The 12,791-nt window shown below is 42.8% G+C and overlaps 1 protein-coding gene and 1 long non-coding RNA gene across 20 annotated transcripts in view; one reads left to right on the top strand and one right to left on the bottom strand.

Moving 5' to 3' along the window:
- Positions 1-11,574, bottom strand: part of LOC128342545 (uncharacterized) — a 32,523-nt gene extending 20,949 nt beyond the window's left edge. Inside the window, exon 1 of the long non-coding RNA XR_008315061.1 lies at positions 11,313-11,574. This is a non-coding gene — a long non-coding RNA (uncharacterized LOC128342545). The remainder of the gene's footprint in view (positions 1-11,312) is intronic.
- PDE4D (phosphodiesterase 4D) overlaps positions 1-12,791 on the top strand; it is a 990,732-nt gene that overhangs the window by 679,157 nt on the left and 298,784 nt on the right. The window contains exon 1 of one of the 19 annotated variants that reach the window (XM_053289939.1): positions 11,688-11,776. The exons of 17 other annotated variants lie outside the window; for them this stretch is intronic. The gene's annotated coding sequence lies outside the window, so the exon portion shown is untranslated. Of the gene's footprint in view, positions 1-11,687; positions 11,816-12,791 lie in introns of those variants that run through there. One more of the 19 variants, XM_053289936.1, reaches the window with a different exon arrangement.

Genomic DNA, 12,791 nt, shown 5'->3' with positions numbered 1-12,791 from the left:
TTATAAAATTCTCCTTAATTTCGGCTGAAGAGGACGCAACTGGCTTCCATTTCCATATGTTCATCCACTCCTGATCTTTGATTTCCTGTTGGAAGTCATTTCCCCAAAACATTTTAAGGCTAGGCAGTAGGTTAAATGTGTGGTTTATAATCAAATCATATAATTTTGAAACCACACCTTTGAGGGTGTCTGTGGCTTCCAAAACCAGTACTTTTTGTTAGTTGTCTGTTAGCTTGTGCTTTTATTTCTGGGGTGGATATAAAGGATCTGCACTGTAAAGTATGTATTCGTGTACTGTGCAAAGGACCCCAAATTCCCCCTATAGCCTCTAGGTCAATATAGATCTAATTTCCCCTCCCTTCCTCCCTCCCTATTCAAAAATTCTGAAGTAAGGGGATGCTCATTGGGTGGGGTGGGTTGCATCTGAGGGAAACCTTGCCCCACCCTGGGAAAAAAAATTGAATTCACATTTTTGCCAATACATGTTTGTCCTTTTTAGCAGTTGCAACATGCACTTTGTTCTTCTCTTTCCCTGGGATCAGTGGAGATTAAAACAAACAAACAAACAAACAAAAACTAGCTTGTGCAAGCTTAGCATTTCTTGAACTATAATTTCTTATTGTACTCTTGCATTTAGGTGATCATTTTCCTTCAGTTACCAGAATTTAGAAAAATCACACACACACACACACACACACACACACACACACACACACGAGCAAGAAAGGGAGAACTGTTAAAGCCTTGTGTTTTTTAATTGCATGTTGAAAAGTTAATTCATGGCCTGGGAATTTCTAGTATGAATGTTGGTATCATTGAAGAAAAAGAAGTTGGGTTATTGCTGAATGCAGTTCCTTGAGACTTCTAAGTTGCATTGTGAACAAGGAAAAGATAGCTTTATATAACCAATCAGTTCCTGCTCCCAAAGCATTATGTGGTTGTTTTTAGAAATACATAATATGATGTAGTAAGCCTGTAGGCATACAGGTAGACTGCTCTTACCAGTTCAGACAAAAGTAAAAAATATTTATAGAAGCCTGTATGTTAAAACTCAGGACCACAGTCTGATGTAGGAGTAGGTCATTTAATTGTGTGTCTTTATTTGCTGCTCTTTTGTTGTTGTTGTTGTTGTTGTTGTTGTTTTGTGTGTGTTTTTAAATCTTGCTTGCACCTCTGCCTCAGTTCAGAGGCACCCAAAGTGGCTTTCATCATCTTACAATCAGGGTATATCTGCACCACAAATGTATCAGTTTTGTACTACTAACTGTAATGAATACGGAATATCTTAGAGAGCACCTTCTTCTGCATGACCCCACCGCACATTAAGGTCAGATGAGGAGGTCCATCTCCGCTTATCACTAGTTCGTCTGGTGGTGACTCAGAGGCAGGTCTTCTCTGTAGTTGCTCGGGGCCTGTGGAATGCACTCCCAACAGAAATCTGTAATCTGAGTTCATTACTGGCCTTCAGGAGAGCCCTTTTTGTCTGGCCTGGCCTTCCAGGGTTTTAAATTGTTGCAGACTGTTTTAATTGTTGTAAATGTTTGGCCTGGTTCTCCAGGGTTTTTTTAGCTGTTTAAATGTTTTAATTGTTAATTAGTGTTATGCTGTTTTTATAGTTTTGATTTTAATCGTTAATGGATTTTAATTGTTATTTATTTTTATGTAAACTGCCCTGAGCCATTTTTGGAAGGGTGGTATATAAATTGGATACATACATACATACATACATACATATACATTCACTGAGAAGTCTCTCTTAAAAATCTCTAGCTGTCCTCAGAACTACAGTTCCCAAGGTTTCCTGAGGAGAGGAAACGACTACTAATTTAAGTTTGTGATGCAGATATGCCCTCGGCTACAAACTAACTCATTTCAATTGCCCACTTGAGATCACAGCTATGGAGTACATGAAGGTAGAGGGGTGTGAAACTGATATAAATATGATCAAAAGAAAGATAGGCAAAGTCTATATGCTTATCAGATAATGCAACTGGCTACTGAGTATCTTTTAAACTTCCATTCACACAAGATCAGGAAATGTATGTTAGACCCTTATTTGTCATGTGAGCAAATAAGAGTGTACTTACTCAGGCATTAAAGAACAAACAAATAAATTCCTTATGAATTAACATGCAAACATTATTGACTTTCCAAGCTTTCTGTTGTATTCTAGCCAGTAATCTTTTATGTTTTATTGTTGAGAAGTTTGTTCCAGTGGGGATCCATGTGGGTGGTGAAGTCAGAAAGGAACAGGGAGGGAAAGGAGAAGAAAATTGAGTTTTTTCAGAATAAACTTTTTGTTAAATCTACATAAGACCTTTGGGTCTATGAGGGAAGTAGAGATGTGCATGCATCGTATCTTGCCATTCAATTCAAACTCAAATTGAATGATAAAATACTCAGATCGATTCATTGAAACGGCGGCTATTGCCAGCTGTTTCGATGAATCAACTCAAATTGATTCAAATGATTTGAGTGATTTGGCCATAGGGAACAATGGGGAACTCGAATCACCAAGATATATTCACCAAGACACACAGACACATAGAGCTGAGCTGCCACTTTTCATTTCTCACCACAACACCATCTCACAAACAGACCAAACCACAACTCAAGAAAGACAGGCAGCTCGCCCATCACCTTTCCGAGGAGAAGAGCAGCAGGTCAAGCCTGGCTCAGTGTTGCTGTTTCGGCGCACAAGCTGTTTGTGGCAACAAAGAATGGCTCAAGAATCAAGTCGACCTCGGAAGGGAGTGCCCAATCCTGGTTGGATAGGTCACATACTTCCAAGCCACAACTCCTTGCGGGGCAAGGTGGAATTCTACCAGGTTGGAACATCCTGAAGGATCAGGTGTTCAGGTGGGCCTGCTCAAGCTGCCTCTCCTTGAGCATCTGCCTACTCTTTTCACTATGGTGGAAGAAAGCTGTTATCTTGTGGCACCTCTCCACAAGAACAGCCGTGGCAGCAGCAGGATGGTGCCCAGTGCCTGCAGCAGGGATGTAACGCCTGGCCGCAGCCCCAGAAGGGCCAAGCGCATCCCACACTACCAGGTTCAGAGTGTGCGCCACAAACAAATGGACACAAACTGACCCTGCTTGGCTGCCTTTGTTGTGTTGGCAGCATTGTTGGCAACCATGAACCCTTGTTGAAGGATTTGCTGCCCGGACAGCCATCCCCCAATGGGTTTTGCACTGCCAACGGGGATTGGGGAGGATGGAGAGTGATCTGGCTGGGCTAGCAACCAACGACATCTCCTCCTCTGCTGCCATTGGAAGAGGACCCCACCCCCCACCCCCGGCAATTCCACTTCAGCTGCCATAGGCAGTTGCACTGTGGGACCAGGCTCCTCCAGAAAGGAGAGCCTGTGCACAACATCAGTGGGGGCAACTCGGGGAGTAGTTCCCTCGTGCCATTGCCCACCATGACCAGCAGCATCACCCCTCCCTCTGCCTGACACTTTACTCCTGGGTCTGCTGTGCACTCTCCTGGACAACTTTGGATTTTTTAAATTTTAAGCCCTAACTCTGATGGGGGAGGAGAGAAGAACTGCATTTAATGCGGTGTGGACTCGGCAGTGGTCTGTTTATGCTCTGTGTGCCAGACAAAGCACTAACTATGGCTCTGTGGTGCATATATAGAAACTAGAAAAATTAAACACCCCCTCCCCAATAAAGAAGCAGATAGATATATATATAGATATATAGATAGATAGATAGATATAGATATATATATATAAAGAAGCAGGTAAAGCACTCAACAGCCAAGCTACCAGTGGGGTCAGTTTTACACAGATAAAGTCATCCCTTGCCAGCCGCAAAGGTTCTGTTCTGGCAAAACCTCGCTGTTGGCAAATTCATGGTTGGCAAGCAATTGAAATCAATGGAAAACAGGGTTAGGGGAACTGTGATTGTGAAACATTGAAAAATCAAAGAAAAAATACAAAAGTGTGCCCCAAATCACCCAGAATCCCTTAAAATAGCTAAGAATAAGTGAGCAAATTGAACCTCTGGAAAATTTTGAACCCCCCAAATCACTCAAAGGCACTTTTGAACCCCCCAAAGCCCACTCAAAGTCACTTTAAATCACAAGGAGTTGGCAGGGTCAACAAGAGGAATGAGCAGATTGAATCTCTGAACCACCCAAAGTTGCAGAAAACACCCCCATCAACCGTGAGTCGTGGATAGCAAGACTGGTCACAATTTCCCAGTCGCGGATACTCAAAACACTTAAATACCTATGCTGTCTCATCTTTAATACGCTTACATTCACTAGATTTCGAGGGAGAATGAATAAATATTTGCAACCTAGTACAAAATGTTAGTATCTAGCCCTTTATTGTATTGACTGAGTTTGTATTGTGTACTATTGTCTTACATGCCATTAAACAATGAAAATGAGTATTAAATGTGAAACAAAAACTTGTTATTAAAAAGCTGCAAAACCAGAATTCATTCATGGAAAAGGAACTGATGTGTTTCAAGCAAAAATGAGTTCTTTCTACATACAGTAGCCGCCTTATCCACAATCAGACCATTGTTTCATCTAGCTTGCTATTGATACTGACTAGAAGTAGCTTTCCAGGGTTTCAGACAGTTTTCCCCACACCTACCTGGAGATGCAAGGATTGAACCCAGCAGGTGCTCTACTCTGAGCTTCAGCCTCCCATCCCGGACACCATCAGGAGACGTCAGCTTCAAATGTAGCTTCTCCTGAGAACATGCTTCATAGATTTTGCATAAGGGCCAACATGCCTTGAGCTTGTTTTACTTCCTCTCATTTTAACTCAAAATGCATCACTAAAGCAAGTTTTCCTGTCTTGTTTTGATGGTGGCATTAAATTACTTCTTTCTTTTAAATCTTTTGAGTATCAAGTAATGCCTAAATTGATAGCTGTAATACCAGTAATTGTTTGGGGGATGTCTTGTGCATGAACTTAAATGAGATTCAGTGTTATGAAAGAGCTGTGTTAGAAAATATATATTATTCATTTCCAGTATCTTTTGGATCTGAGAATCCTGTAGTTAGGTATTCAAAAGGGGGAGAAGCCAATTGTACAAATATTTAAATACTTGTTTTCTAATCTTCGGCCTAGCCACCAACTATCCACAATAGCACTCTAAACGCACCTAGCCTTCAAGTATGAATTGTGGGCAATGTTAATTAATTACTAGGAAGAAACCGACAGTTTAAGTCCACCTCACCCCTGACTACCTGAAATCGACCAAGGCCTTGATAAATTACAAAATACATGAATTGTAAGCACATAATAGGATTGTATATTTCCTTAACATCTCATTAATTCTCAATGGAAGCTAAGACAAATAGCCATTAGCAGAGCTTATTGGATCTTAAGACTTAACCAGTAAATGTCTTGCAAAAAGTAAATATTAAGAACCAGCCACAGAGCAACAGATGTTGGGCGTTAGATAAGCACTGCAATTATATGCTTATTACATTGCCATTATTAAATACAAAACCTCCAGTGTTTAAATAGCATTACAGTTATGAGACAAATCAACAGAAACCAGGTAATTCAAGGCTGTGAGTGACATTTTAGGGGCCTAGCCCTTGCTTGGACATAGGGAATAATGCTCATGAATACAGTTTGGCTTGCATACCTGCAGGAGAAACATATATGGCATATTTTATTTGCTTGTTGATTGCATTTATAAACTGCGCCATATAAAATCTCTTGGCAGTTTACAAATTAAAACATATGAAATGTGCAACCTATTAAGATTGAACCTGAACCTATTAAGAGACTGAACCTGTGATTGAAGAGCTGAAGAATTTTAATTTTTCATCCAATCATATTTTGGCTATAGGTTTGAAGCTGGATCAAAACCAAGTTGATGGGCTGCTTTGGATGTCAGCAGGGGGTGGCCCTTTAATGGGGGGGGGAGTAACCTCAAGTGGTGAACTAAACGCCTCTCTAACAACAGAGCAGCTCTGGGGGGCCAATCTGACCCATGCAAGCTTTTCAAGGAGTGCCTCTCCTTACATTCCTGGCAAAAATGTACAAGAAAAGAGGAGGTGGCTACTGGTAACCTTCTGTCCTCCCTGCCCCTGTGCCCCTTTCAAAGCTTTGAGTCAGTTTTGAAAGGGGTCAGTTTTGAAAGGACGCTGGCCGCGATTATGGTTGTGGGGCAAGGCAGCATTTGGCACTTCTGCTCAGATCCTGCAATGCTTGGGCTACCACCAACGGATGTCAGGTTTCCAAATATCTTTACCTGGGTTGCACCCATGAAGTTTCCATGTAGCTTGGCCTCCAGGATTTGGCCAGACTCAGAACTGCTTAACATCAGATGCGGAAGTACCTTGAGACCAGCTAGGCACATATTGAGGCTCTTCTCACGATTATGGAAAAGAGCCTCTAAGGGGTTTGCGGGGAGAGCGGGCTTAGCCCGCTCTCCCCACACATGAGCAGCAGTCTGCTCTGGGAGGCCGCAGCAGCCACCCACACGACTGCCAGCTCTGTCATGGAGCTGGCCGGGGCTGGGGAGTTCGGGGGCCGTGTGGTCCCCGGAAGCTCCAGTATGCCCTGCGCGAGTGCTCAAGGTATACTGGAGAGACCCCCAAGCTGGGAGGCTGCTTTTCAGCCTCCTGGCTGGGGGTCTACTCATGAGTAGCTGCGCTGCGGCTACTCACAATTTTAAAAACTGGGCTTCCGGAGTGCTTGCTCCGCAAACCCAGTTTAAGGGGCGGGCTAACTAAGCGGACTAGCCGGTTGTAAGCCACCAGGCTCGCCTGCGAGCCCGGTGGTTTACACAAGCAGCAAAAATCGGGCTAGGCTCTCCTAGCCCGATTTTTGCTGCTCGTGGGAATAGCCCCATTGTCTTTTATCTAATACAAGCATGTTTCTAGCTCTCACACTTCTGACGAAAGTCTTGACAATATGACCAGTATATACTGTGGGCTAGTGACTCCTGAACACTTCTTAAGGAGTGCACCAAAATAATTATACCCTTGGCATCCAGCCTCTCATTTGAAAAGCAGGTGCTTGCACGTATATACATTAACAGTGCTTATTTGCAGTGCAGCTCTTTCATCTGCATGATCCTCACATTCACTGCGAACATTGAATGCTAAATATTTGCACTGGCTAAGCTGCTTGCAACAACAGCCAGTTGCCCCTGAACTGTTGCTGGCCCCCCAGAGGCAAGTCACATGACTATATATTGTGAAGTAAGTGTATGTGTGTGTATCAGCGAGGGGCCCATTTTAAAATTTTGTCTCTGGGCCAACTCCAGCCTTGTTACGCCCCTGACTAGTGTGCTCCCAACTGCAGAGTTAGAGGCAAATGGTGGACTGGAAATGGCTGGCGGTGAAGTTCTGGAGCAGGCAGATGAGGATTGTTTTGAGGGGAAAATAATTTTAAATTAGTCCTTTTGCCTAGAAGACCCCTAGTGGTGGTCAGGGGTGACTCTCTCATGTGGCCACACAAGGTGATGAGGGTCCCTGCCCTTGAACTCTCCATGGATGTTGCCCACCTGCCTGGTGAGGTCCACAGTTGCTCCCCCCTCGGATTGAGCCAGCTCCCATTGAATGCAATGGTGCATACTCCCAGGGAGGTGGGGTATTGGATTGCTGGCTTTACCCCCCCCTCCCCCCCCCAAAAGTCCTGCATACACCCTTTCTGGGCTTTGTCTGTTACACCCAATGATTCTCTTTAACCAGATCTTCCGTGAAGCAACAGATGCATATAACTGGCCTGACATGGGCATGAGCTAGCATATGCAGGCTTTCCTCTTGGCCACCATGTGCCCAGCTGGTGATGTTAATAGGTCCTCTGTGGTTTTGTTAATAGGCCACCTGTCCTAAACAACCTAGTATGGGACTCTGCTGTTGCAAATTTGAGGGATTTAATAGTGCTGCTGCTACTGCCACTAGAAAACATTTATTCAGAGTCAGTAGTGTCCTGTGCATTGTACAGAACATAAAATTCATGTGGTTCTTGACCAAAGGAATTATGGCACAGCAGGGAAATGAATTGACTAGCAAGCCAGAGGTTGCCAGTTCAAATCCCCGCTGGTATGTTCCCCAGACTATGGGGCAGCAGTGATATGGGAAGATGCTGAAAGGCATCATCTCATACTGTGCTGGATATGGCAATGGTAAACTCCTCCTGTACTCTACCAAAGACAACCACAGGGCTTTGTGGTCAACACCGACTCAACGGCACACTTTACATGAAATGGTCAAGGAAGAAGGCTGACTTTGAGCAATGGAGATGAGAATGGGAGTTTCAAGTGTCAATGGAGAGGCAGATACTATTAGGATTATTTATTTTATTTTATTTTATTTTATTTCTGTCTCACTCTTCCTCCAAGAAACCCATAATGGTGTTCAATATAACAGGAAAGTAGGGAAGATTTTCAGGTAGAAGAGCTGGTAAACGTCTTGGCCTGAGTTTTGGAGGGCCACTCTCAGTCAGAATAGAAAGTACTGGGATAGATGACTTAATTATTTGATTTAGTGTAATGCAACTCTTTATCTTAAAGTCAGCCTTGATTACTTATGATGCCTGCCTCATGGCTACATTTTGCCATGATCACTAGTTCAAAGGCCAGGAATATCTCCCTGTGGAGTAGCATGAGTGTCTGTACTTTATCGGGAGGGCCTGTAGCTCAATGTCAAAATGTATTACTTTGCATAGTAAGGTCTTGGGTTAATTCCCTTGAATCTCCAGTTAAAGGCTTTCAGTTAGTAAATCTAAGATCTTGGAGAGCTACTGTGAGTCAGTAGGCCTGCCAACTTTGAAGCTATTCCATAATTTTTCACAATGTCAAGCCATTAAAATTTTCAGGATTGCTTCCAATAGTCACCTGGAGATTTATGCTGATTCTTGGAGACCCCAGGCCAATCCTAGCAATCCTGCCAATCAGAGAAGGCAATATTGGGCTAGAACCAGTGGTCTGACAGATGGCTTTTAAAAAATCCACTGAGAAATCAATATTGTAAAAATCTGTCCTGTCCTTTCCCTCATTATGGCCCCATTAGATTAGTTTGACCCTATTTCTCTAAACAGTATAAGTCCATATGAATGTCGATGTTTAAACCTTTCTATACAGATCGCTCAGTGTATCATATCTGTCAGTGCATTTCCATCATGTTGCTTTCCCAAGAGTTAATCATTAATATTTTTGAAGGTTGAAAGCACTATAGTGCGAACTATGTGGCTGTTATAGAAAAGTGTGTAATGGTCATTAGGGTAAACTCAAGAAAAGCTCACATAAAAAAATTAAAACTATATTATTTCTCTTTTGATCTTATTTAACATGTTTGCTGTGTATCAAGAGGAAACCAGCTAACACGAGTGGCTAATTTCTATGAAGTAATCTGTGTTACATCCTGGTCCTGTCCTTCACAGGCACCTAGATTCCTAGATGCACTTCCCTTGCTGCAACTTTTAGGCAGGACAGTGTGATATTCAAGATTAGATCACTACAAGTGCTCTATGTTAGGATGCTTTTGAAACGTATTTGGAAATCACAGCTGGACCAGAATGTATGGCTAAACATCTAACTGGGACTTTCTTTGTCGTCGTCATCATCATCATAATCATCATCATCATCTATATCCGGCCTTTCCTTTATTAAAATAATGCCCAAGGTGGATTAGAAACCAGAATTAAAACCAAACACTATAACAAGAATATGATTGCTATAAATAAAAAGGTTCAACAATTAATTTTTAAAGCCATAGCAATAAAAACAGGCATTACTAAAGCAATAAAAGCAGAAGATAATAAAAACAAGAAATCGCACTGCAGGAATTAAAACATCAGTCATCAAGATCTGAAAGCCTGTCAAAATAAGAATGTTTTGTCAGAGCAGCAGAAGGCCAGCAGAGAGGGAGCGAGACAGGCCTCCAGAATCTGGGTGTGACCAGAGAGAAGGAAGATCCTCTTTTGCATCCCAGCCAAGCATGCCTCCACTACTGACATGATGCAGAGGAAGGGATTCTCCAGTAGATATTATCACACAAGGAGGTTCACAGGGGATCATATGCAGGGATGCAGCCACCAAACCTTTGTTGAAAAGTGGTATATAAATTATTGTTGTTGTTTTACCAGTGTTCCAAAGTGTCCTTGGAACACAGGCCTCCTCTTGGCTGGCCGGCCACTCTTGCTGCCACCTTGGCTGGGAATGGAGGGCATGTGTGGCGGGATTGCAGAATGGGTGACAGGAGCAGCAGTGGCAGTGGTGCCACCTATGATGAACACCCCCTCTGCCCTAGGTACACCACTGATTTTATGATTATACAACCTTAGAGATTATGCCACGCTAAGCCATAAAAAGCTTTGCTGGTTTCAGGTTGAGCCTTGGGTCAAAGTGAAGCCCTAGGTGGTTTGTCCAGAATGTTTGGTCCAGAATGTTTGAAAGAGTGCTTTCTTCTGTATATTCTGCCTTGTGCCCTAATAGTTGGTCCAGAATGTTTGAAAGAGTGCTTCCTTCTGTATATTCTGCCTTGTGCCCTAATAGTTGTTGAGGAAGCCATTTTTAAGGTTTCTTCCAGGTCTGAGCTGAATGGGGGTGTGATTTTCATGAACATTTTGAGTCACTGTGAAAAGTTCTCCTTGAACCTGGAAGTTTTTAACAACTCTCAGCCAGCCATGAATATATTCCCTGTATGGGTTTGAGCAGGTGTTGTCCACACAGCTGTGTTCTGTTCAGGAGAGCTTCTGAATTGCTGGGTTTGAGTTGGATGTATTGATGTTGATCTTGTTTGGATTTCTGGGAATGTTGTATGGTATATATGTTTTTAATCAATTACTTTTTTGGGGAATTGTATTTCTAGGGTAGTCCTGTGGTAAGCACCTTAAATAATTCTGGGGGATAGTCAGTGTACTACTAAATTTTAGAAAACAATGAGTAATATAACTATAGGGTGAAAGAACCATAGAATATAGTATAAAGTCCACTGATTGTAGGCTGTGGCTGGCTTGGTGGGTCAGAAGCTTTACAGGTGTTGTATAAGAGAGGTGTACTTCCTTAGTTATTGTATCTTCATTCATGTTTTGCATTTAGGAAATAATATGCTGCATAAAACAGAGACATCTAGTGGATAAGCCTACACTCTGCTACACAGCAGACTCAGCCCTGGGTCAAGCACAGAAAAATATATAGTACACATTTATTTATAATTTTATTCTTGATAGTGTTATTTAACTTATTTAGATATTAGTTATTTAGATTATTGGTTCTTTAAAACCAATGAGATCATTAGAAAATGGCAAAAGGCCTGTTGAGAATTAGGCAGTTTTAATATCGCCCACTATATAGTGAAAAGTATTAGTGTGATGCCTCACCTTGTGGTTTTGAGACATTAATCAGCCTCTGTCACCACCTGAGGTAAATTTCAGCTCTCACCTGAGCCCTCAAGCATCTCAGGGTGCTGCTGTGCCACCTTTTCACCACTATTCTTCTGTCCTCATATGGGAATTGACAGAGCCACTTAGGATAACCAACAACCAAGGATTTATTCTCCTTTGGACACGAACACAACACTTCTATCGTTATCACAGAGCTACATCTTCCTACCATTAACAGACCAAATCTAACTGACTCAAACGGAACTTAACTGTCACAGACCCTCTTTCACCCAGTCTGCATATGGTTGTGCCCCCAGCACGTGATGCAGGCACAGCACCACAATCTTGTCTCCCCCCCCCCCGCCGCGTGTGGCCAGGATCGTCCAGTCAGGGAAGGGGGCTGGCCAGTTACAGCACCAGCCTGCCTCCAATCGGCCTGGAGTAAGCGGGACTAAACAGAGGTTTGTCCCACTTTTGTGGCAGGAGAGTGCAGGTGTGGGGTAGGTAGATTGATTAAAGGTGTTTGGCCGGAGGGCCATTTGAAGTGAGGGGGGCAAAGAACAGTCCATCAGGATTTTGTGGCCTGGAGAGTTAGAAATGGCCCCTACTGGGGGGATGGCTCTGCTCACCAACTCTGTGGCTTGGGTTGACGTGGGTTGTGTTGCCTTCTCTCGGCGGGGGGGGGGAAGCTTCTCAGTGAGAGGATGTCAAGACCTGGTACCTGACAGAATCAACACCCAGCCCTTTGCCCTGGTGTGGGATAGCTTTCCCGAGGAGGCTGTCCCACACAGGAGGAGTTCCAGCATTCTGGTTAAAATTAGCCACCTCGTTACAAGTCTTATTTCTGCTGTAAATTAATAAAGTGGCCCTATTTTACTCCATTTAAGCATGTCCTGTCTTCGTTGGGGCCTGGGGTTGGAATCTCCACTGCCCAATTACCACAGTGCTTTTGCTGCCTCCATAACCTTCCGTGCAAAACTTCCAATATTAACTTTAAACCATATCACAAACATAAATAGAGACAAATAACACATAACCCCATTTTGTCACAATTAGTACTATAATCAAATGTACTTATTAAATGACAAATAGGTTTCCTGCAATAAGATTTTTATTATGAAGATGTTTTCTTGCATTCACATACTCTCTACATAATGTAACACTTTATCATTAACATCCCTCAGACCTGCTTCCAAGCAAATGCATTTGAGATGTAAGGCACTTACTGATCTCTTCAGGTTCTCTGTGGTTACACATCAGATCAAGCGTATGAATGAGCTATGCAATAATTAATTCTTTATGTTAAATTATTCTCCTACAAATGGAAGGCACTTCCATTTTTACAAGGGGTCTGTGATTTTTGCTGATCTTAACTTCCTTCTGTAGCTTCCCATGCTGCTTATCATCCTGCCTTGGAGGGATCTCCTGACTCCTAGGGAATAATTTTGTGGAGTGCAGAGATCTGCAAAGTTAAGG

Source organism: Hemicordylus capensis, chromosome 2, assembly GCF_027244095.1.
Source record: "Hemicordylus capensis ecotype Gifberg chromosome 2, rHemCap1.1.pri, whole genome shotgun sequence".
NCBI lineage: Eukaryota > Metazoa > Chordata > Lepidosauria > Squamata > Cordylidae > Hemicordylus > Hemicordylus capensis.
The sequence above is the reverse complement of the archived record's forward strand: the minus strand, read 5'-3'. Positions and strand labels throughout refer to the sequence as shown.